This window comes from Rhea pennata, chromosome 1 (assembly GCF_028389875.1).
Source record: "Rhea pennata isolate bPtePen1 chromosome 1, bPtePen1.pri, whole genome shotgun sequence".
Lineage (NCBI taxonomy): Eukaryota > Metazoa > Chordata > Aves > Rheiformes > Rheidae > Rhea > Rhea pennata.
Genome location: NC_084663.1, coordinates 22919746 through 22943029, shown reverse-complemented (window position 1 = coordinate 22943029; position 23284 = coordinate 22919746). Strand labels below are relative to the sequence as shown.

At 36.2% G+C, this 23284-nt stretch overlaps 1 protein-coding gene across 1 annotated transcript in view; it reads right to left on the bottom strand.

The window, feature by feature from the left end:
• Nucleotides 1–23284, bottom strand: part of GRM8 (glutamate metabotropic receptor 8) — a 343040-nt gene that overhangs the window by 6621 nt on the left and 313135 nt on the right. The window lies entirely within an intron of this gene.

Genomic DNA, 23284 nt, shown 5'->3' with positions numbered 1-23284 from the left:
ATGATCACTCTATAGTGAGAAAAACAGAAAGAAGCGGGTTCCTTTTCATCTGGAGAAGTAATCTGATAGCACATTAAAAATAGTTATTGTGGTTCCGTTCAACATTTATTTCTCATAAGGGTATACGAGACAATAGTTTTAGTTACAATTCTGCAGTTTGCTACAATAAATAAGAATTGTCTCAGTAATAATGCTGCTAAAAGATACTGAATCCATCCATTCCCAGAGAAAGAATAAAATCTGTTCATTGTCTTGGTAGAGTATTCACTGACATTGTAATCAGCCATAATTTTAACATTCATCAATACTATCATGTTAACCTGAAGATAACTGCCAAGAATGTCAGCTTCAGATCAACCGGTTTTACCACCAGTAAGTGCCCTCAGGTAACTTAGCCAGCAGCAGAAAAGTAGAGACATAAGTCAATGTGCAGTCACCGTAACGGTTGCACATTTTTGAAAGTATTTTCAACTTCCAAACTAATTTTTTTTTCATTAGATACTTTTTCCTTAGAGATCACAAACTCTGCCCTCACTTAAAGCACTGTTAGGTGAGAAATGCGACAAATGTATTTCTGCAGTGTGAACTCTCACTCTGAACCATTCTGCAGAAGAACAATATAATTGTACAGAAAATCTGCCAAATCTTGTTGTCAGCTGAGGAACACCCCAATCTACTCCTTAAAGAAGACTAGCCATACTTCAAAGTCTGTGAGTGTTTAAACTTGTTTTCGTGGACAGCTATGTGCATGAGGCAGGTGAGACAACCAAGATTTCCCACCGTGCTAAGGAAAGTGACAGAGGTAACATATTTCTTCATTTCAATAATACGTCAATCTAATCCATCAGAAAAAGCATACAATACAGTCTTTCCTCACATCAGTGAAATAACTTCATTCCTTTCAATCTCTGAATTGAAAGTGGTGTGCCTGAAAGCAGAGCTTAACCTACATTTTGCATGAACACGTTTAGTGATAACCTCACACAGCTACATTAATAGGCGAGCTTTTGCAGGCTTCCATGAAAGGAGCTCTGTGCAGATGCATGTTTACACACAAATGACACCAATGACATAGCTATGTCTCTCTAAACCATTTGGAGTGATCTCCAATTAAACTGGTATAGCAGTGTTTTGCAAGGTTAAGCATTACAGTAAATGGTGTCCCAAAGCAAAACAATTTTGGTTCGTAAGAGTCCGTATATCGTATTAACATTTGCTAATAGGATTTCCAAAAACTGAGAAGGAATCAAATAAGATATTTAATTTGCTGTACTGCATATGCAAATTCCATTAGATGTACAAAAATCTTTTTTTGAAGCCTTACTATTTTTGAAAATCCAAATCCATGGATACTAAACGACTAGTTGAGCCTCTTTCAGGAAGTCTGTAACAATGCCTGGCGTCTGAACATATTTTTAAGTTCTTATCAAATACCCGACCAATAAGACTGGTCTATCTTTTGTGGTTCAGCGTAAGAGTTAGAGAAAAAAAGGTCATATGCACAGGAGTACAAATAAAGAACTCTGAGTGTTACGTGGTGAAATATATAAATTCATGTAGTAGTAATAATCACATTAGCAGCACATATTTGCATTCTGGCATATCTCAAAAGTCTATTTAAGATAAGAGGTCCCAATGTACTAAAGTCTTACAAATGCTAAAGAGATACAATATTTGCCTGAAGTTTTATATTCAAGTACTCTTCAAAGGAGAACCAAACTCTAAATTTGATCATGTAATAATGAGAAGCTGTGGTTTTCAATGCACTTTGGAGCAAGTATTTTGTATAAGTTATATCATTACATCTAATGTGTATTTTTTATGTATTTAATTGAAATGACCAGTACCTGGCCTGCTTAAAAAATCTCAAATTACAGATTCTTTCATGTTGCAAATTACAGTTCATATGCAGTGGGATTTATTTATAATGAATGCTGTATTTTTGAACTAGCCCCTAGATATTTTGAAACATTAGCTTTAGAGCCAGTTGGGAATTTTTGAAAGAACAAATTTAAAATAGTGAATATAATCTTTAGAGACTCAAGATGCCTCAAGGATGCTGTTTTGCTTGGATCATTCTTACTACGTACTCTTTAATGAAACTAATGAGAAAGAAGGACATCAAGAAACAACAGTCTTTGAGAGGAAGGCTTTGAACATACACACTTACACATACATCTTTTGTGCATGTACATGAATCTGACTCCACATACTTCCATGCAATTGCAAACTCAGATGGAGGTTAGCTGTCAGTCTCTGTGATAACTACACTCAATATCTTTTTCCACTTTTTTTGGGGGGGGGGAATGGTCAGTTTAATAGTGTGAAGGCAATGACAATGACTGTACGAATCTAGTCTGAGAGTCTGTACATAGAACAGGAATGTCTCTTGTTAACATCTTCCAGCTTTGGAATCCCCTTCCTGCATGCTGATGAAGCACAAGTCCAGCAAGCATCATGATGCCATACTACTGGTTGGACTTTTGTCTGACTTATCTTCTGTTTTATCCCTGACAAAAGGACAGTGACTTTTTATTGCTGTGCATTCTGGGTAGTTTTATTATTCTGGGAGCAATAACCACTTGTAAGTTTTACCAAAATAGCTGCTCTAAAAATCATGTAGCAACAAAAGTAGTTCAGTTTAATAAGATATGAGGTCTGAATAATTTTTCACGTGTCTCTCAGTGGTACAGGAACATAAAGGTCTCTTTTTTCACAGCTATTCATGGTTACACAGAAATGAATTTCAGCCACTCCTCAAGCTCAAATCTCTTCTGAGCTACAACCTTTTTGTCCAGTAAAGCCTTTCCTAGATATAACAAAGATTGCTATATCTATTCTCCTTGTTCTTGACAGTCAGAAGCTATAAGATGGAAAATTAAACTCACAGGAAAAAGAATTTTGCTTCCCTTTACACTATAAGAAAAACTTTGAGACCTACATGCCTTCCTTTCTCCATTCTCTACACCCCAGAACTGATAAAGGACCATTTTCTGCCTCCATAAGTTGCAAAGGATCCTTCACAGCAGAAAGTGTCCCTTGTAAATGATGTAGATAGACCCTGTATCCCCACTCGGACACAGTATCTGCCTGTCTCACAAATGATTTGGACCCTTTCCTCATCAGAAGAATCCTGTATGCTTGGTAACACAGCTGCTGACTGCCTCAGCAGGTAAAATAGATAACGGCTGTATGGCTATTTGAGGATTTTCTATGTTTTGCCTGGACGTCTAGGGCTATCTATTTCCTTTTTTGTATTTTGAAACCTAAAATGTGACATTGGAAAAATTCTGGCACCTCAAAGTGAGTTTTAAAAAACACACATACTTTAATGGCTTACTAAATTTGGAAGTACTTAAAACTTAATTAGTGCCTCCTTGGTAACTTGAAAATTTTCTATGTATCTAAGCTGCTGTGTATACAAAAATTCCCCAAGTAGGGAGCTGAATGACTACCTCTCAGCTAGGTTTCACTGCTTAGAATTTTAAATATCCTGCAGGTCCACAGTGGGATCCCATCAGCTTGGTACATGCAGAGGCAGTGTCATGCACACAGCATGCCTTGAGTTTAACACGAAGTAATCTCTGCTATTAGAGAAAAAGGGAAAGAAAAAAAAAAACAGTAGTAATGTCACAACTTTTGTCCAGATTGCTTCCTTGGTTTGAGTTCTCTCCTACTGCCAAGGATAAGATTACAAACAGATTCTTTCCATAATTGCTGTTTTTTCTCACCCTTTCTACTCAGTTTTAATAGATCAAATAGAGAATACCTCCCACCCAGCCTGTTCCCTAATCTGATTTTAACTGTTTACCCCAGAGAGGGGGGAGATATGGCTATTGTATTTTCTTGAGTGAATCAAATCTAAGTTTTCTACTACAGTTCAAGTTTTATAACTCATGTCTCAAGCTGACAGAAGCGCCTAAGTGGCTCCAATCAGCTGCTTACCCTCCAAAAATAAGTCAGAGCTTAAAATCATACAGCTGATCTAAAGTCCCTTATTGCCTAATTCTGTACGGTTTGCCCTTTGGGACTGCCTTTTTCCTTAGACTGGAGAAGCCTAGGTATCCAGTAGTGGAGTCTGGCCTCTCCTTTCTGTGAATCTTCTCAACCCCTTCTGCCAAGTTCATTTTTTAGACCAGAACTGCAACAACCTCCCTTTCCCAGAATGACTTTCTGGTCTCATTCCCTCCCCCTGCACTTGCCCTTACTGCCAGCTCTTGGAAGCCTTTTTCAGCCCATTTATAGCCAGAAGGAAAATGATACACGATGCAATAAAGATACATGCCACCAATCCGTATGCATCCCACAGATATGGGAAGACAACAAAACAGTCCCTCTCAGTTTCTGGTGGGGAGAGCAAGAGTCTTTTCGGTCTCTGTAAAATACCCAAAGCATTTGTAGCCATCCATCCTCACCTGCAGAATTTAGAGTGCTTAGAAAAAGCCCATCTTTTCAAAGTCATGCACATACACATTACAACTCTTTTTGCGTGTGTTGCTGCTTGCTAAATAGCTAAATGGACAGCAAGACCTACAGTGCCATGGTCCACAGCTCAGAAAGAGACACTGTGGAATGGATTTCATACAGAGAATCACTGTAAAAGGCTGGGTGCAGGTAAATATATTAGCAACCAGGGAACTGGAGACAGGGAGGTTGCAATGCCGGCAACGGGGTGAGTTATAACAACTAACCAAAAAGATTCCCACTTTTCTGCAGAACCTCCACCCACCAAACAGAAGCTTGCATTGATGGATTTTTATTGCTTTCATTACACAATACACTTCTGTACTTAGGCCTGTGTGAAGAGAATTCACCTTTTCCCGAAGAAAATTATTATAAGTGCAAGTAAGTTGTCATTGTTTTTCTCATTGACATAACAAGTTTATTTACCGAATATAAGATACACTTCACAAAACAAGCTTTCTTCAGATTTTATTTAGTTAGAAAACATGGAAAACTACTGAACATTTACACTGTTTTTAACTTTAAAAATATTCCTTACAAAACTACCAATTAAAATGAGTCTATGAGAGAAAAAGTCAGTCTTCAGTAACATGAAAATGCCATATTCTTTTGCTTATTATTTTAATCAGTAAACACAGGCTGCGATTCTATGCTTTGAAGAGAAAATTGGGAAAACAAATCCTCTTTCTCTTTGTCTATACATTTCAGTTGCCTTCAAAAATTTTCAGAGAAATGGAAGATCTAATGATAGATTTCAAATTGAATGCGTGTCAGCTTTGAAAAGTATAAACTTTCATAAAAGCCTGGATGCTGGAGTAGCTATGAAATCTTGTAGCCTCAGTGGAATTTGTATATAACTACATATCATAAACTACGGTAATGGTTTCATTGTTCAGATTTTTTCCACTTTAAGTTTGATTTTGACCTTTCTGGTAATATTTGTAAGGATTCCCTTTCTATTAATAAATTATTTTATGCAGAGAAATGAATGGTGTTACCATGTTGCTTTTCAGCATTGTATTTGCTATTTTAAGGAAGGTAAATACAGATTTGTCAAAAAATTATGTGTTCCACAGCTGCGCATTGCAAAGTTTATAGATCACAAATAAGCTATGTCTTTACTTGCAGAATTTTCCTCCAAGTACATTTTCATCACATACCTAAAATTAACCTTAGTTCATCTAAACACTTTTTAGTGACTCTTCAATACCTGATTTTACCACAGAGGTAGAGCAAGATCTCGCTATCCCAGAAAAAGACAAATCCTGGAACTGAGAATCAAATGTTCATTTCACCTAGCTTCACTAACCTCTCCTTTCATTTGGGAACAACTTTATTGGATGAATAATGGTTGTCCAAGACTGAATATCACCTCAATTCATTTTTTAACAAAAAATGATACATAAAAACAGCAGTAGTTGACCTCTAGGTCAACCTCTTGGTTCTGGGAAACAATTAATGTAAATATAATCCTCTAGCAGTACATCTATAGTACTAAAATAAACAATGTTAAGATATAGACCTGGGCACTAGGACTTTATTGCCTACACAGTTAAACTGTAATTGCCTGCACCATAAATTGAGAGCACTCCAAGTATGAGTGGGCCTGGGTCTGGGCCAGCTCACGCTCTCCCAGACAATTCCCAGGAGTTTGCCCATAGTTTGAGACTATTCTCATTAGGTAGTACAGATACGCTCTCTCTGTTCCAGCAGAAAGTCTAAGAGATTTTAAAAGCATCAGCCTAGCTAGATCATGCCATGGCCTGAGGATAATCTTAGCAAAATATATTTACTTGTTTAGATAGAGCCTGTATTCATACTGGTATGACAGTTTCTCAGCATGGTGGAAAATAATGCTTGTTATCATTACTTTTAGCAAATGTCATTTTTTATCATAAAACTCTAGAAAATAGAATCTTTTGCTTATTTTACTTTCTTGGATTTTTCCCTTCGCTCACTTGTTTCACTATACAAATTTCAGACACTTTATCTTTTCTGTAATTGAAACATTTGAAAAAGCTTTCTGGTGATATGTAACATCTGTAGACCTAGCCTGTGGCTTTATAGATAACATCGTAGTATATTGGCATCTGCAATTACATTGTTTTATAGCAAAGATGGTGAAGATTAGTTTTAAACAAGTGTTGCACTATCGAATGTTCTACTCTTTGGGAATGAGCAACATTTTTTGAAGATTAGAAACATTACGGTTCAGCTGTATTTTATCTGCAACATTTATTACAACATTATAATGTTTTACTTAGCAATGAACTAAAGTCTGCTTCTGTTCTGTGTTCCATCCTTAAAATTTCAAAACATAGATTTCATAGAAAATGCCATGTATTGCCTTGTAAATCTTCAAAATCATTTGCAATATTAGTAGGAAATCTTTTTTCTTCTCATAATGTAGGTCAGATATCACATTATCATACAACCTACATATACCATACCACTCCAATTTATTATGGTATTATATTTTCTCAAGGCCCCATTTATCTCATCATACTTACTACAGACAAAGCCACAATAGTCAATCACTAATCAAAGACCCATCTGTGCCAGATCTGTTGAAACGTATGTGTTGACCCTGATATTCAGGAATGCTGAGCCCTGAAAGCACAAGTTGTATTTCAAGTAGGTATTCACAGTTAGAAAAACTAAGCCAAGAAATTGTCAAATACTGGTAACAGCAACGTCACTATTAGCTATGTCAGAAAAAGTATTCTCTGCAAACAAAACTTGAAGAAGGAGATTATTCAAAAGTACGCTATAGATTAATTGAATCTTCAGCATAATGTAGAAGTAGGATCTTTATGGTATATTGTGTTACATTCATGATCTTCTCATGGGCAAAATGCCAACCCAAGAAGCTGTTGCTAGTCTAATTAAAATCTTAACAGTCTAATCAAAACTACAATAAACATTATTACAGTTATAGTGATACTAGCACTTGTAGTACAAATTTTTTAATTATGACAGAAAAGTCTCATTAATAATCTAGCTAAACTTGTTTACATAAACTTTCTAATATCAGTTCCTTTTCTCCTGTGGCACTCTCACGCTCCTTCAGTTCCCAAGGACACTAGATTCAGTCCTGCTGAAGATGGCTAGAAGAAAAGGGAGTTTATGTGGAGCTGCCCACATCCTGAGTCCTTAACCAGGAGAAGGTGTATGATGTTAATGACAGAGGTTTCTTACTTCTCAATCTTGGGCCTTCTTGGGGTTCTTTTTATGAATTTTCTAACACAATCTACTTATTTGAGCTTTCTCAAATTATTTCCCAGCTATAGTCTGTCTATTTTACTCATTAACTATTCATTAAAGTCATATAATATCACCTCCCAGCCCCAGTATGTCTTACTCACTGACTGCACAGGTTTTAGATCTTTATTATATGCTACATTCACAGAGCTAAGGTGAAACATGCTAGGCAATATTCACCTAACTGCTAGACAGTTGTTATCACAATTAACATAAACTCAAGGCAAACGCATGTAGGTCCCAAAACCTTATATTGTCAGGTCAACACAAAACCTGTGGCCTTTTACTACTAATGGCAAAATCATATTTACTGAGCTATAGGTGGGTACTCTGTACAAGTGTGAATTTTACCTTTGTTTCCAATTTTATTTATAAAAATTGTTCCCTTATTATAAGATTTAAACAGATTTTCTGCTATGTTCTACTAGGCTACTATATTCTAGCCTACAAATCACTTTCAAACTTCTTTCAAATACTTAGTAATCTTAACTCCCTTTGTTCAAAAGCATTCTGATCTGCATGACAGATCAATACACCTAGATAAGGTACAATACAATTTAGAGATTTTATATTTTTATTTTTATATTTTTTAGCAAAAGTGTATTTTATATAAAGTATCTGTTATTAATTAATTCAATCTTTAGATGTCTACTTTGAATGCAGATTGTATTTGTCCAAAGGCTAAATCAGCTAGCTAATGTGGCAGATGGGCATTATTCAAAATAAATTCATGTAGTTTGGCACATCCTCAATTATAATCCATTTGAAAATATGGGAGCTGACATTTTGGAACACTCAAAACTCAAGAAGCCAGTTGGCAACACCAAAATTGTCACATTCACATGCATAATTGTCTAGTGATGAAAAAGGGAAAGGAAGAAAGTTGGTTTATAGAGAGCTGAAGAAAGATGTTACCAGGAAAAAGTATGGTTTGAGTTTGATGATTCACACTCTAGATTTAAAATAAAAACTAAATCATATTCTGCAACACAAGACCATTGCTGTTGACTGAGGCATTCTTAGAACTAGATGGTATTAGCTTGCTGAGTAGCAAGCAATCTTGTTTGTTGTCCAATTTTGAAATGTATAGATACTACAGTGCTGCCTTTTTTTAAATGACCGGCATTTATTGGAGATCTCTTTCCCTTATTCACAAAGCATAGAAGTAAATCGTTAACCTTAACTGCAAGCTTATTATGCAAGTACTAACTGCATTTTACTCCCAGTTTTCTGAAGCCCTTTAAATATGCATAATGTATTAACTAAAGAAATAACTGTGCTCTAGAAACACTATAAAACAACTTCTAATTCTGTAATAATTACCTTGCTACTAGGTTTAGTTTTAAAGTGTGTTTATATATTTAGTGCATATGGCTTAAGTGTCAGAGTTCAAGTACCTGACAGAGACAAATATCAAATGAAGTACACTTGTTCAGAAGATAATTTTATTTAGCATCTTCAAGTAGGGCATAATTAAGTTATTCTGTCATACAAAATGATGGAGGCTTAAATAAGTAACAGCTGGTTACCCCAATGGCTGTACAACTGCAGGGCAGCCTTTGGCAGAAAAGACTGTGCAAACACAACCAATACATTATGCTAATGGGAAAGCATAATGAGCAAGGAAGCAGCTAAAATGGAATGACAAAAAGAAAAACAAACAATCAAATAAATCCCTTTAGCCCTTTGCATGCATTTCAATTGCAATTTGTGAAAGGAAATCTTATAATGACTGTACTCAGGTACTAGCCATAGCTAGAAATGTTTGTCAAGTTCATTCCTTATGTCAGAATAAGTTTAACAGCAGGATGAATCCACAGATGGTTGCTGCTTTGACTTCAATGAATTTAAACTGAATTGTTCAAAGTGGGGAATTGGCCAAAAAAATCCATAAGCTAATAAAAGTTTTTTTTTCCTCTTAGTTTTCTTCCTACTTTTTAGAAGAAGAAATTGCAGTGTAAGCGGTCAAAATTGGTGCATTATAGAAGTATTTTCCCTTCTCTACTATTAATCTATATCAGATTCATTTGAGTGTTTACTTGCCTTGGTACTTTGACTTTTATTGTTACATACTTCATTATGACATTACTCCAGTAAACCTTTCACGTCAGATTTCATTCTTCACAGAAACTCATTGCGAATTCCCTACCTAGTTCTGAACTAGGGAAAAAACTCCCACTAACTTGAACTGGATTTTAGAATTAGACCCAAGTTTCCTTGAGTGCAGTGCATATTGTTTTATGCTCTACGCTACGCATTCTGTGCTGCATTTAACCCACATCCTTTTCATCTTCTTCAAAAGCACTTTCAGAATAGAACTTTTCAAAATAAGTCTTTTCTACAGGAACTTTGAAATAACTCATGCTGCTTTGTTTCAGGCCAAAAATCATAATCTAGGTTACCAAAAACAGAAGCAGAGAACAGGGATGTCCTAGAGACAGCAACTAGGAGAAGCCTAAGGACAGAAAGGTAACTAGGGGAAAAAAACAGCATTTGAGCAATTAGTTTATAAACTGTTGGAGGCACTAGAAATACAGAAACAGAGAGAAGCCTCTAGCATAAATTTTCCATTGTATTTGTCACATGTGAGAATAACACACTACTGCTGAAATGCAGGTGACCCATCAACTATACATAAAGAAAACTGATATATACTGAAAAGCATGTCATAGATAAAAGTCTAATATGAAGAGCAACAATATAAAATATCTTATGCAATGTGTTCACACAGACTCTATACTGGGAGTGCACTAAGTGCACAAATGCTGAACACAGAGCAACTATCCTTGCTCCACAGAACTCATTTACATAAAGAATGTCAAAGAATATAGCAGAAGATAGTGCTCCAAAACAAATTAGCAGAGTCCAGGCAGCTTAGCAATTAGAACTTTACTTTGGTACTCTCAGTGTCCCTTCATCATGGTTCATGATGGCTGTAAGAATCTGGCCAGTTTCATTCAAAGCAATATTTTTAATGGTTTCTAACCATGTGGCTATATATGCCCTGAATTTCACTTTGGCATTTTTTTTCTTTGAGCTCAAAATAATGCAGATATGCAAAATTTCAATTCTTTTCCCCCACTGTTGATGTTCCTTTCATCTAACCAAATGCCCTGAGTACACCAATTCAGAAAAGAAAGGGAATAGCTGTCTCTTCCTTAAGATTATGCAAAAGCTTATCTGATTTCTATAACTAATGTACTATATTGCACTGAATTTATGGACTCCTTTCTTCCTAGAGAGTAGACCTGGTAAAACCTCACCACTATTTCACATCTGCCCAGGTTCAGATTTACCAATGAGAGAAAAAAGGCACATTGGACAAACATGTCTACATTTCTTCACCCAGTTACCTCAATAGCATAGCCTTATAATTTAAGTTTGGCATTTCGACTCCCTAAAATACCTTTGACACATTTTTATTACAATTCCAAGATATCTTTTTACTCGATGGCTCCATATATCAGGTACATCTGGTCTTTATGCCCAACTATTTAGTTGCATCTAGCAAATAAGTGTCATGCATAGAAAGAGAGGTAGCGGCATATTCTTAATCTGAAGAAAGTTCTGCACCAGGGAAGTACTCTTTAGTGCCATAAGGCTGGTGCGAGGTCCCCCTCCACACACCAACACACCCACACACTTATACACAGTTGTTCCTGCCGGCACAGTAATTCATGGCTGACTCTAGTGTTCTTTGGCTGATAATACTCAGGGAAACTATGGGTGAACCCAACAGTTACATCATTCTCCAGAACTCGGTTAATCACACAAGGTGGACCTGGCAGAGCAGGCAATTTTCAGGTATCCATCTGCTCTTGCTATGGTGACATCATACAGAGAGGACAAGCCAGTGCCCTTTCATGTAGAGGTCCAGGATCCCTTCTCTATAGTTGCTATTATCATCTGCGACAAGAGCAGATGAGATTTGTTGGCAGCCTGAACACAGGTTGTCTACAAGGTCAATACAGACCTAGGTTCAAATAAAATGTGAGACATGGGTACTAAGAATTCTCATGTCTCTACTGCTAAAATTTGAACTCTAACCTTGACAATATGTCGACCTGATCCATGAAAAGATGAGGTTAAACTTCTCTTAACTTCTGAACAGCTGCTGCACCCTTTGCTCTACTTTGGTCTGTAAAAGTATCTCAGCCTTACTGCGGAGAGGGAAACAGCTTGTCTGTCTTGTGAGCATTCTGAGTGTCTAAAAAGGGATTTGTAGTTCATAGATTATGAACTGAAGTTTTCTCAAATTGAAAATCTACACAAATGTACCAAAATCCAGATCAGTTCAGCCAAGCAATTGAGCAATTTGGGGCTTTTCATAAAAGTTGTTGCTTCATTTATATTTTGTTTCCTACTTATAGAGTCATAGGATAATTCAGATTGGAAGGGATCTGAGGAGATCTCATCCAACCTCCCACTCAAATCAGGGTTAGCTGTGAGATCGGACCAGATTGCTCAGGGTTTTATCCAGTCAGGTCTTGAAAACCCCAGGAATGGAGAGAAATTGGATCACCTCTCTGGGTGACCTGTTCCACTTAATTGTCCTCATATGGAAAAAAAAAATCCTATATCCACTGTAAATTGCTCTTATTTCAATTTATGCCCATAATCTCTTGCTCTCCCATCATAAATAACTGTGAAAAACCTGACTCCGTTTTCTCAGATACCTCCCTGTGCTCACTGGAGGCTTCTGTTGGTCCCCCGAAAGCCATCCCTTCTCCAAGCTGAACAAGCCCAGCTCCTTCATTCTTCTCTCACAAGGCAAGTGATATAGCCATAGTGATGGCTCTATCCTGAACACACTCCAGCATATCACGATCTTTCTGGGAGGCCGAGAATGAATTCAGTAGACTGTGGTCTAATGAGTGCTGAGTAGACAGGGGAAATCCTTTCCATCAATCTACTAGTGGTGTTCCTGTTAATACGGCCCGGGAGGCTGTTGGCTCCCTTTGCTGCCAGGGCACTGCTAGCTCATGTTCAGCTCGCTGTCTGCCAAGACCCCAGGGTCTTTTCTGCAGAGCAGCTTCCCAGGCAGTAAGGCCCAGTCTCTATCATTGCAAGGGCTTCTTCCTTCCTTCCTATATTGCATTTGTTCTTATTGAATTTTATGATGATCCTGTTGGTCCATTCCTCCAGCCTGTCTAGGTCCCTTTGGATGGCAGCCCTGCCCTCAAACATATCAACTCATCCTCACAGTCTGATGTTACCTGCAAACTTGATGAGAGGGCATATCATTGCCTCCTCAAAGTCATGATAAGGTTGGTAAATAGGATAGGTCCCAGGACTGACCACTTTTAACTGCCCTTCATGTAGAGGACAACCCACTTAATCCTGAGCCTGATCATCCAACCAGACTTCTACCTATCTGGTTGTTCACCCATCCGGACTGTAAAATCCTAACTTAGATAGCAAAATACTGTGGAAGATAGCACTGAAAGCACTACTAAAGTCAATGTAAATGACTTCTCCTGCTCTCTTCTTTCCACAAATCCAGATATCTCATTATAAAAGGCAATTAGGTTGGTCAAACATGCTTTGCACTAAGCAAATCCATGCTGAGTATTTCCAGTCATCTTGTCCTTCTTCCTGTGCCAGAAATATGTTCCAAGAAAACTCACTCCATGATTTTCTGAGGGAACATAGGCTGATCTGGCTGCATATATACCCAAACATTCTTCAGCTTTGTTACATCTCTCTTAAAATTAAGTTTTACTGAGTAACTTACCAGAAAATAGTGGAACAAAATGTGATATCACAAAACATATAATAGTTGTAGTAATAATTAGAGATACTACAGTATGATCCTGTAATAGTGGTAGTAATAATTAAGAATGTCTTGTGATTTTTTTTATTATTATTTTTCTTTCTGTGGTATCTTCTGGACATCTTGACTTCCTTTGTTCTGTCTTCCTGAAGTAAATAAAGAAGACTGGGATAGGTACCATAATTTAATTTGCTTTAATTTGTTTTACTTTGCTTTAATTTGCCCACTATGGATATTTAAATAACTATAATAATAATAATATCATTAACAAATTAGTATTCAAAGTAAAACTGTAAAATATGGTGAAAATTGTGCATTGAGAACATCTCAGTTTAATAGTCTGTTTTGTATGTTTTTTTTTACTTGAATACATCATAAAAATTGAGGTTCTATCTCTCAAGGTGTTTTATAAATGTTAATTTTTAATACAAAGTAAAGCCTTTACTATAGTGTGGTGTTTCCAGTGCTTGAAGCCAACTCAGAATTCAACAGATTGCATATTTTTAAGATGCTGCCAATGCTTTAAACCTAACAGAAAATCCCTTTGGTTTTCATTCCCATATATTCAGATTGCTGCTCCACATCTGCTGTGATGATTAAATAGGACATTCTATCTCTGGAGGAAAAACAGTTCAATTAAATAAAAGGACTAAAAGGTACTTTTCTTTCCTCAACTTAGGAGAAAAAAAAAGACAATTCTTGTTGATCTACTTTCAAATAGTAATTAATAACTGTAATTATATAAATAAATGACTGAGAGTAGTTACATGCTAAAAGTTACCTGACTCTGCAATTACTATTTACTAAATGCTAATTTTCTGTTACTGCAAAATTAAGAACCATCACTAGATATGTTAGTTATGGTTCCAATGTGTCTAAATAAAGAGCCCAACACTCCTTATTCTTTTAAACTAAAGCAGTGATCTATCTGCTTTCCTTTCAGTGAATTTGATACAATGTGCTGGAATGCAATTTGCAGTCTTCAAAATGGTGGCCAAACCAAAGCGCCAACCTCGTTGGTTTCCTTAACTGCTTTATAGGGCTATTCCAAATTAATTCTGGTTCTATCTTGCCAGATCACCCAGTTTTTCAAAGCAAGATTTAATGCTTGTCTAAACTAAAGATCCTCTGCCACTAGCCAACCTGCCAGGGCCACGCTGTCAGAGCCCCCATGATACATGCCAGGAAGAGATGGTTTCCTGCCAGAATAGTTGCATCACCTCACTGAATGACAGATGCAAAACTAACATTAGCTTTCCTCTACTGGCATATTCACACATTGAGGTTTTGCCAGTGTAACTATGTCAGTCAGCTTTGGGCTGTGTCTGTGTTTTGCCTTTTTAAAAAAAAAAAAAAAAAGAAAAAGAAAAAAGAAAAGAAGAAGCAGTTCCCACTCTCCTAGCTTTGCTGACAAGATACGGCCCAAAAATGTTACTAATAAGAATCCAAATAGCAGATAATCATGACTTCCAGCTACAAGCTATTTAACTTGACTATAATCAAGGATTTAAAAATATGTTTTTGAAGATCATAGACTTCTGCTTGTTTAGGTCAGAACAAAACAGCCTTGCGAAAATCAGAAATAGTGAAGCTTGGTTTCTCATAGCTGTTTGACTAGAGAGTCCAAGAAGTTACAGAGTCTACATAAAGATTTTCCCATGCTGGAATTTTCAAGATTTATTCTCCAAAGGAGAGCTTCTCTGGTACTTAGTAAGGTGTAGTTCATACTACAGCTTACTCCTCTTTTATCTAGTTGTCCATTTTTATGTAGATGGTAGGACCTCCCCACTTCTACATAAAAACTGGTGAAACTGGATGTCAAACTTCTCTTTTAATTTCTGGAAGAATTAAGATGACTAAGATTGTTCTTAAAGTCTAAGTACCTTTGATGTACAACTGCATATACTGTACACACTTTGTACTGTCTCAGGCAGAACGTCACCAATCCCTGCATTAGCCTGCCAGAGATTTTACTGCGTTTCCTTCTATCATTCTGATAAACTTGGAGAGCCAATATTGTTTGTGCTGCTGTTTAATCAATGGTTAGTAAGTCTGACCTGTGATGTAGACATGAACACTATTCATTTTCTGAAAGGAAGATGATGCTTGTTTCATGGTTTACAAATCAGCACAAATAGCAAAGAGAGACATATACACAGTGCAATAGAAAGCATCTTTTAATTTTACAATTATTCAGCTTTATAACCATAAATAATCTGTCCTGAAGTAGGAACAGTCCACTGTCAATTTAGCACATCGTTGTTTATATCCAGCAGTGATTTGTGTAAATTGTGTCTGTGACAGATAATAATACTACAAGGAAATATTTTAGATGGAAGTAACAGACAGGCCATGATAACTTTATATAACATTTATTATTGGTATAACAAGAAAGCCACCATATTCTATCTATTCAGTTTCACTGAGAGGCAAAATGATATATGGATGTATAATAAAACAAATATAAAAAAGCAAATCCTATTATTTAGCAGCTATACAAATCTTTCCTTTAATCTGCTTGTAGACAAAAGTTATCCTAAACCATTGTATCTCTGCTGAGTCTTTTGAAATAAATCCTTGAATCATAGCACTTACTTTCTTCCTCAGTGCTGCTCCTTGTATCCTCTTTTGCCTTTATCTCTCAAAGCATTTTAAATATTTATTATATGATAGGTCATCTACATCAATGGCATAGTATCCTGCCTACCCTGACTAGTGACCTAATTTTTGCCAAAGAGCACTGAATGAAATGATTGTTAATGCACTAAGTCCATTCAGGTGAGAGCTAAGAGTATTTTAGAATGAGGGATATAATAGGTGGCAGTAAGTACAGGAACATTTAGGACACTAAAAATAATTTCCTGTCATTCCCCCCAACACTCTTTGCACAAGGTTTATTTTTGGGTGTAAATGTGAACTCCAGAGTTTATATTAGCTGTGTTCCTACTTTACAAAGTAAAATGGGAGAGCAAGATCTAAATCAGATGCTGTCTTTAGCAAATTTTGCCAGTCCTTTTCCTACCAATTAGCTGCTATTTCTGTCACTATTCTCAGCCTTTGCTATCTTTGCTGTTGTTTACCCCAATGACTGGGGCTAAACTGACTGCTCCTGGCTTTTACCCCTTGGGTATGTCCAAGGTATCCTGAAAGCCTGCAAAAAGTATCGAAGTATTGTTTTTCTTCCTCATCTGATGTTCTGTTGCATATATTTTGTTTGATAAATGCAGGTATTTTGCAAAAATCTCATTTTCTTATCCAAATTACTGATACCTTTTCCCTATATTCATGAAAATGCAAAATGTACAAAAAGTAGGTAAGCCAAAGAGTCTGAAAACCTATTTACTCTCTACATGAATAAATACTCCAGGCCAAATTCTAGTTTTTATAAAGACATGTAGGGTAAATGTAAGAAAACAAGAAGAAGCCCTCACTGAATCCCAAGTCAAATTACATAAACAGAATCATAAATGTATTATTCCACTATTTACTCAGCTCTAAACCTGACACTTAACAAAAAACGTTGAGCCACATGAGACAGGAAATTCCATCTTCTCATTTATCCGTATTCACGCTCTGTCTCTGGCATTTGATTTGTGCCAGATTAGCTGAACAGAGTGAGGGATGAGGCTAAATTGTTCCTCCCCGTGCACAGGGAATGCAGAGGTCTCCCAACAGCAAGTGGCTTTCCTCACCATATGTGCTTCTTCATCTTGGCCCAGCAGGGCAGGAAAATGAGTTTGAGGATTTTCAAGACAACGTGTGTTACGTAAGTGTCAGCTGTAGTGCTTTGCTCTGTTTTTGCTTTTCTGTGGCTTATTCACATGCATTTCCCAGACAGTAGCTAAACCCCCCAAATAAGATGCATTTAGTACATGCATTAAGATCTATGTAAAATTACAATTGTGACATGACAGCGAAATTCAGGTTAGTTTTATACATACAACTGTGATGTAGCTGGGTAGCAGGGCTGTGCATCTGCACATATGCAGTGACGTGATTAGACATCAGTTCTCAGGCTAGTCCAAAAACTGCTTACCTAATCTCAACACTGATAAGGCAATGGACTAATTTGAGAGAATTCACTAATTTGAGACAAGATAATTGGTTGAACTCTCATCTGGCTTCACAATAAAGATTTGGCTAATTGTTACAGGAGGTTTCTAGATAGGAATTTTGGAGAATCCAGGTGATTCTCCAGGCAGACCTTGCTGCCATAGGACAACTGATAGGTGCTACTCATATGTTTGAATGTGTTGATTGATACCCTGAGTGGAGAATCTGGCAGTCTCAGTGACTCTCCAGGCAGGAAAACTGTTCCTATAGATGCAGATATGGGATAGTCTTTAGTGCGTAGATGAGATAGTTAGATGTTTTGTATGTGATTCAAGATAATCAATAAGAAAAGTTCATGAATTTCTGGAGAGGTGAGATTCAATTCCCCATGTGATTATTACCCTATGCAAAATACCTCAGCAAATTATGGGATTTTTAACAAACACTCTATGAATGTTTGCAACATTCGAACCAACTTTTCTTTAATGGTAGGCTACCATGTTGTAATCTCACTGATAAGAATTAAAAAAAAAACAACTGACCCCAGAGACAGAATTTCAGACACAGCATTTAAAGTTGTTTCCCTAAAAGATGGATGTTCAGGTCTATACTGTTTTCAACAAGCTGCATGATTGTCAGCTTTCACTTAAGCACCAGTAAAGTCATGACTACCTTTCTTTCCCCCTTCATTATACTGATTTAATATTCCCCATTGCAAAGGAGTATATGCTACTGCTACCAAAAGGAGTGAGATGAGCAAATCCCTGTAGTTTTGCCATCCATTCTGAAAGCAATACAACACAAATGAAGGTGATGGACACTGTCCTCTGGAAAAAATTGGACTGCTTGGACAGACAGAGTGGGAGTGTTATGCATTTCTTCCCTGTTGCTTTGTCGAGGCAAAATTAGGCTGCACCATTAGAAGACACTGAAGCCTGTAAATCCCCTTCGCTTGCAATTGTTAGCAGAGGATATACTCCTTAATATTATAAATGCATATATAAACAGAGACAGTTTCTTAGAACAGCAGAATTTTTGTATCTTTCATATTTCAAAGACACAATTTATGTAGCAATCAAATGCCTGGAAATATCTTTGTACAAGTACAAAAATGTTAGATAAATATATATCCTGTATTATTGAAGTTATATGTGAATATTCTGAAATTTTTGATTTGTGATCTCAAAAACAACAAAGGTTATGATGACACTGATTACCTGACAAAGAAAAGCATGAACAAATATAAAGATTTTGAATTGCACTGATGACTCGAATGTTAAAATCAATGTAAACAAGGCAATAAAAGACAACATCTATTTCTGGAACATTTTGAATCTTAAATTTACAGCAGAAGAGTGATGTTGTTTTCATAAAACATGAACATGTCTCAATCATGGATCTCAGTGGACTTTAAAATCCCAACTGTCTTTCTTTTCAGCCAAAATCTTCCAAGTTAGCAGTCATTTGAAGTGTTTCTTTTCCTATCTCTGTTAGAAATTTCCTGTAATGTCTCTATTTGGATGAGAAATATTAAAGGATTCACTATTTAAAAACTATACAATTGAGCAGCAGTCAGGATTCTATTTCTGCCACCACAGTCCTTCCAGCATTTCTGAAAAGTCAGAGATAACTCATGGATACAGACTACAGAAGTTAAAGTTGCAAAAGGATCTGTTATTAAACATCTGGGTGACTAGGTTCACATATACTGCATGTCTACATACTGTCAAATGAATCCTATCCTATCTATCTGGAGAACTAGTATTGTCATAAGGAAACTGAGTAATCTAGCTCATTAAGTAAGCTCATTAAGACCATTAAGACTTATTCACTGAACCCTATCCAACAATTCAGTAAGAATGCCCATTTAAACAGCAAGTAAACTTTTTAAATCTAATTTACCTTATTGTTGACATATATTGCCGTTTGCTTTTGTTACCACAATTACAACTATTTTATTATTTTTTTAAAAAAGGCTTATCAGCTTACTAGAATTGAAATGAAAATGTTCCACAGTCAACATAAAGATGCTTCGGTCATGACAGAACTCCCATCCCCTGAAACACAACCATATAAGAGTTTAAAATGTAACTACAGAGTTTTAATGCATTTGTCAACATGGTAATGCAATCCATCCCTACCTAGTCACAGTGCTCATAAATTACACTACAAAAAAGGCCTTATGTTTTGTCAAAATGTTATTTAACTTAGTTAATGTTGATGTGGTATCGTATCGCATTCTACTAATGGATCAACTATAAATTGTGCCCCTCAGTGTGCTGAGCACTCTGGCTGTCCTGATGTAATGTTGGGACTGTAGTCAGACTCTGAGGGGTAGATATGCCCAGAAGAAAGACCAAACGAGGGAGGCTGTTCTGCTTCACTTTACCCCCATACGATAACTAAGCAGTCTGTTCATAAGCCAAGTAGCACTTTGCCATCAGAAAAGGCTCCTTACAGATAGGGAGCCGCTAAAATAAGAGGTGCTTTTAAAACTTTTGGTACCACAATCATATCAGATCGGAAAATTTCACTAAGTACATAAAATCTATGAGCTTCCGCTAGGTTGAAAAGTCATACATCATGTATTTAGAAGGTATTAAACACTGCAGTTTGTATTAACTTGTGGTAATCAGCAGAGATGGACAGATGTAAACATTCTGTATTTTTGCCTTAAAAATTATTCCTATGCTAGTAAAAAATCAGCAGGTTTACAGATGCATATTTTCTTGGTGCAACAAATACAAACTTCAGACTTCTTAGAATGAAGGCATAAAGAAATGAAGATATGATTTTACATAAAGAAATACTCTTTTTTCTACAACCAGAGATACCTAAAGAGTGACTCTGGTTTTTACTAACTTATTTCTTTTGTGTGGAATAAATGCCCGAAGTTGCAAACAAGCAGATGGGTCATAAATAAAATTAAAAGTCTGAACATCATGAAAGGTATCAGCAACTCAAAATTAAAACAGTAGAAGTAGATCATCAAAACAATAAAGGTAAGCTAATGAGAAGGAAAATCTGGTGACAAAAGAAAAAAATGTTTTTATACGTATTTATTACAAATAGTGTTTTATTTTAAAATACCTTGTTTTTTTAATGTTTAAGAATGTAGGAGTTACCAGACTAGGTTAGAAGTGTGATCCGTATAACCAAATATCCTACCTAAATATATGACCAAAGCAAGGTGCTTTAGTGGAAAGATAGAAGAAAGACTTGGGTAGATGCAGGAAAATCTATTCTTGTTCTTTTCTTCATAATTAATCCTTGGAAATTGGTTAAAACCTGAGATACGATATTTTATCCTCCCATTATTTTAAGTATTACCAAAGGCTTCTGTATGCTACTGGCATCCTCATCAATCTAATTCTTTTGTTGCTGTTGTTAGATGATTGATAACTAACATGGCTTGTCTACGGTACGGTCTTATCTGTGTATCTGTAAAATTATGTAAAAAATGTTTTGTGGCCTACTTCTGCACTTTTGTGGGAGCATAAAAGTCCATGGGGATGAATGCAAGCATTCAGAATCAGAATTTAGTTTCTCACTCCTGCTTTCAGGTGCTAAGTATGTTATTGAACTAAAATACTAAAATAATATGGGTAGATGAAAATACCTACCACAGCAGAAGCCTTATATAGTTCAGTGCAGCTGAGGATCCACTCTGTAGTTTGATATATTGGACCTGTGGTCATGAAGCAATATCTAACTGTTTGGAAAAGTAGGCATATAATCTGCTTCCCACTATACAAAGAGTAGCTGCCTTGGCTGACAGCAGATTCAGGGCTGCACTGAAATTTGTTATTGAATCACCAAAAAAAAAATCTAAATTTTGCCCTCAATCAATAGCAACTGTAAAACAGTAAATGTGGCTGTAAAATTGCTTTTCCACCTTCAGAATTAAACCCTGCTTTCGGATAAATTAACACAAGATAAGAAACAGTTTCTGACAGATTCATTTTGCTGGATCCCAAAAAATAGCTGTTCCTATTATCCTGTAAATCTCAGGATAGAAAATCTTCTCTTCTGGAAGAATATCCCCATAAATTTCATAGAATCACCTTGAGTTTTGGAGAAGAAAGGAAGACAAAGTTTAAAGTGAAGCCTCTAAGTGAAGGCTATTGCTTGAGAATTCTTTCATATGACAAGAAAATGTGTCTCTAACCTGGCTGCACTATGTCTCCAAACAACAAAGCACAGTGTAACATAAGAGATAAGCAACACTAGCATTATATTTTTTAATTCACCTAAAAGATGCAAGTTCAACAATAATTTCAATGGAGACATTCTTTATCTCCAGGGAAAGGAGCTGTGTATTTATTCCATGTTAGTCATCAGTTTCCATTTACCACGGATCGTAGCCGAAGGCTGTGTTTCCCCTAAGGCTACTGTGGAATATTGTGCACAACACTGCTATGAAAGAAAGGCAAAAGATCGTGAAGATAACCCGTGATATTTTTTTCTCTGGTTTGGTAATTAACTAGAATTACAAAATTGACTGTGATTGAATTGAATGCATTTATTTCACTTTTGCTAAAGGAAACAACATTCAACACTATCTCTCATTTTTTACTAGTGGGTATTCTATTTATCGATGAATCATATATTTTCTTTTCAGGTCCAAGAAAGAAAAGTAAAGGAAATAAAATAGAGATATCAAAGACAGAACAGATGGTGGCATCCTTTTACCTTAAAACCATTATTAGATATTCTAGAGAGTGGAGGGACTTCAACTCATATTTTGCAGGACAGTGGCTTCACAACCTTGCTACACAGCACCCTGGAACGATGCTGCAGGCACAGTTAAGGAATACAAGCATGATTCCTAAAAGGCAGTGTAGACAAAGCTGTGACAAATTTACTTCTCTCCATTTTATGTAGTTTCTATCCAGGCAGGAAATATATCCAGAAATTCCTCTTCAGCTTCTCATGGTATAGTATTCATATCACAATGTCAGATTTCTGCTATAAAAAGTCATCTGATGAGCTGTAACAGAGCCCTTAGATTATTTCAATCACTTGTAACTGAAAAAAATGCACAAAAACTAACAATTAAGTCTCAGGTCCACAGATGTACCACATGGGACCTTGAAGAAACATATGTTTAAGTGCTCTATTTCTATGGTTTCTAAACCTGTTTTATTTAGCTCTAAAGACTTAAACAATGTCTTGTATATGAGAGAGCTTTCTTGATTTTTTTAATTCTTTTTTTTTTTTTGTTAATATATTTCATTTTTATTTTTGGGAGGTAAAGAATATTTCCTTTCTCTAAAAACACTTCATGCTAATAGTTGTATATCCCACATAAAAGCAGAACTATCTAAGCAAAATGACTGGCACAATGCCATTTCAGAATAGTCCATATCCTGCTGGATGGAACATTACACAAGAAGATAGTTCACCACCTTTCAGTCATATGATAGCTAGCTTTACATTGATCTTAAAAAGGAAAGGCAGGGCTTATGCTTGCCATACCCCCTAATTTGCTTGTGCAATTTTTTTGCTTTGCTGTAATATCAAAAGAAAAAAAAATCAAATAAATGACTATGACTCCTGCACATGTACTATAGCTCTGCAGGCAAATGACAAGTGCATAGGGAATTTGGCCCTGTCTGGTAGAGACCAATGTGTAAGCACTGTTTTAGACAGTTACCATCTTCCTCTCTGGCGATTTTCTGAACATATTTCTAGCCTCTCTTCTGACTTGTTTCCTATCTCCGTTTTTTTTAC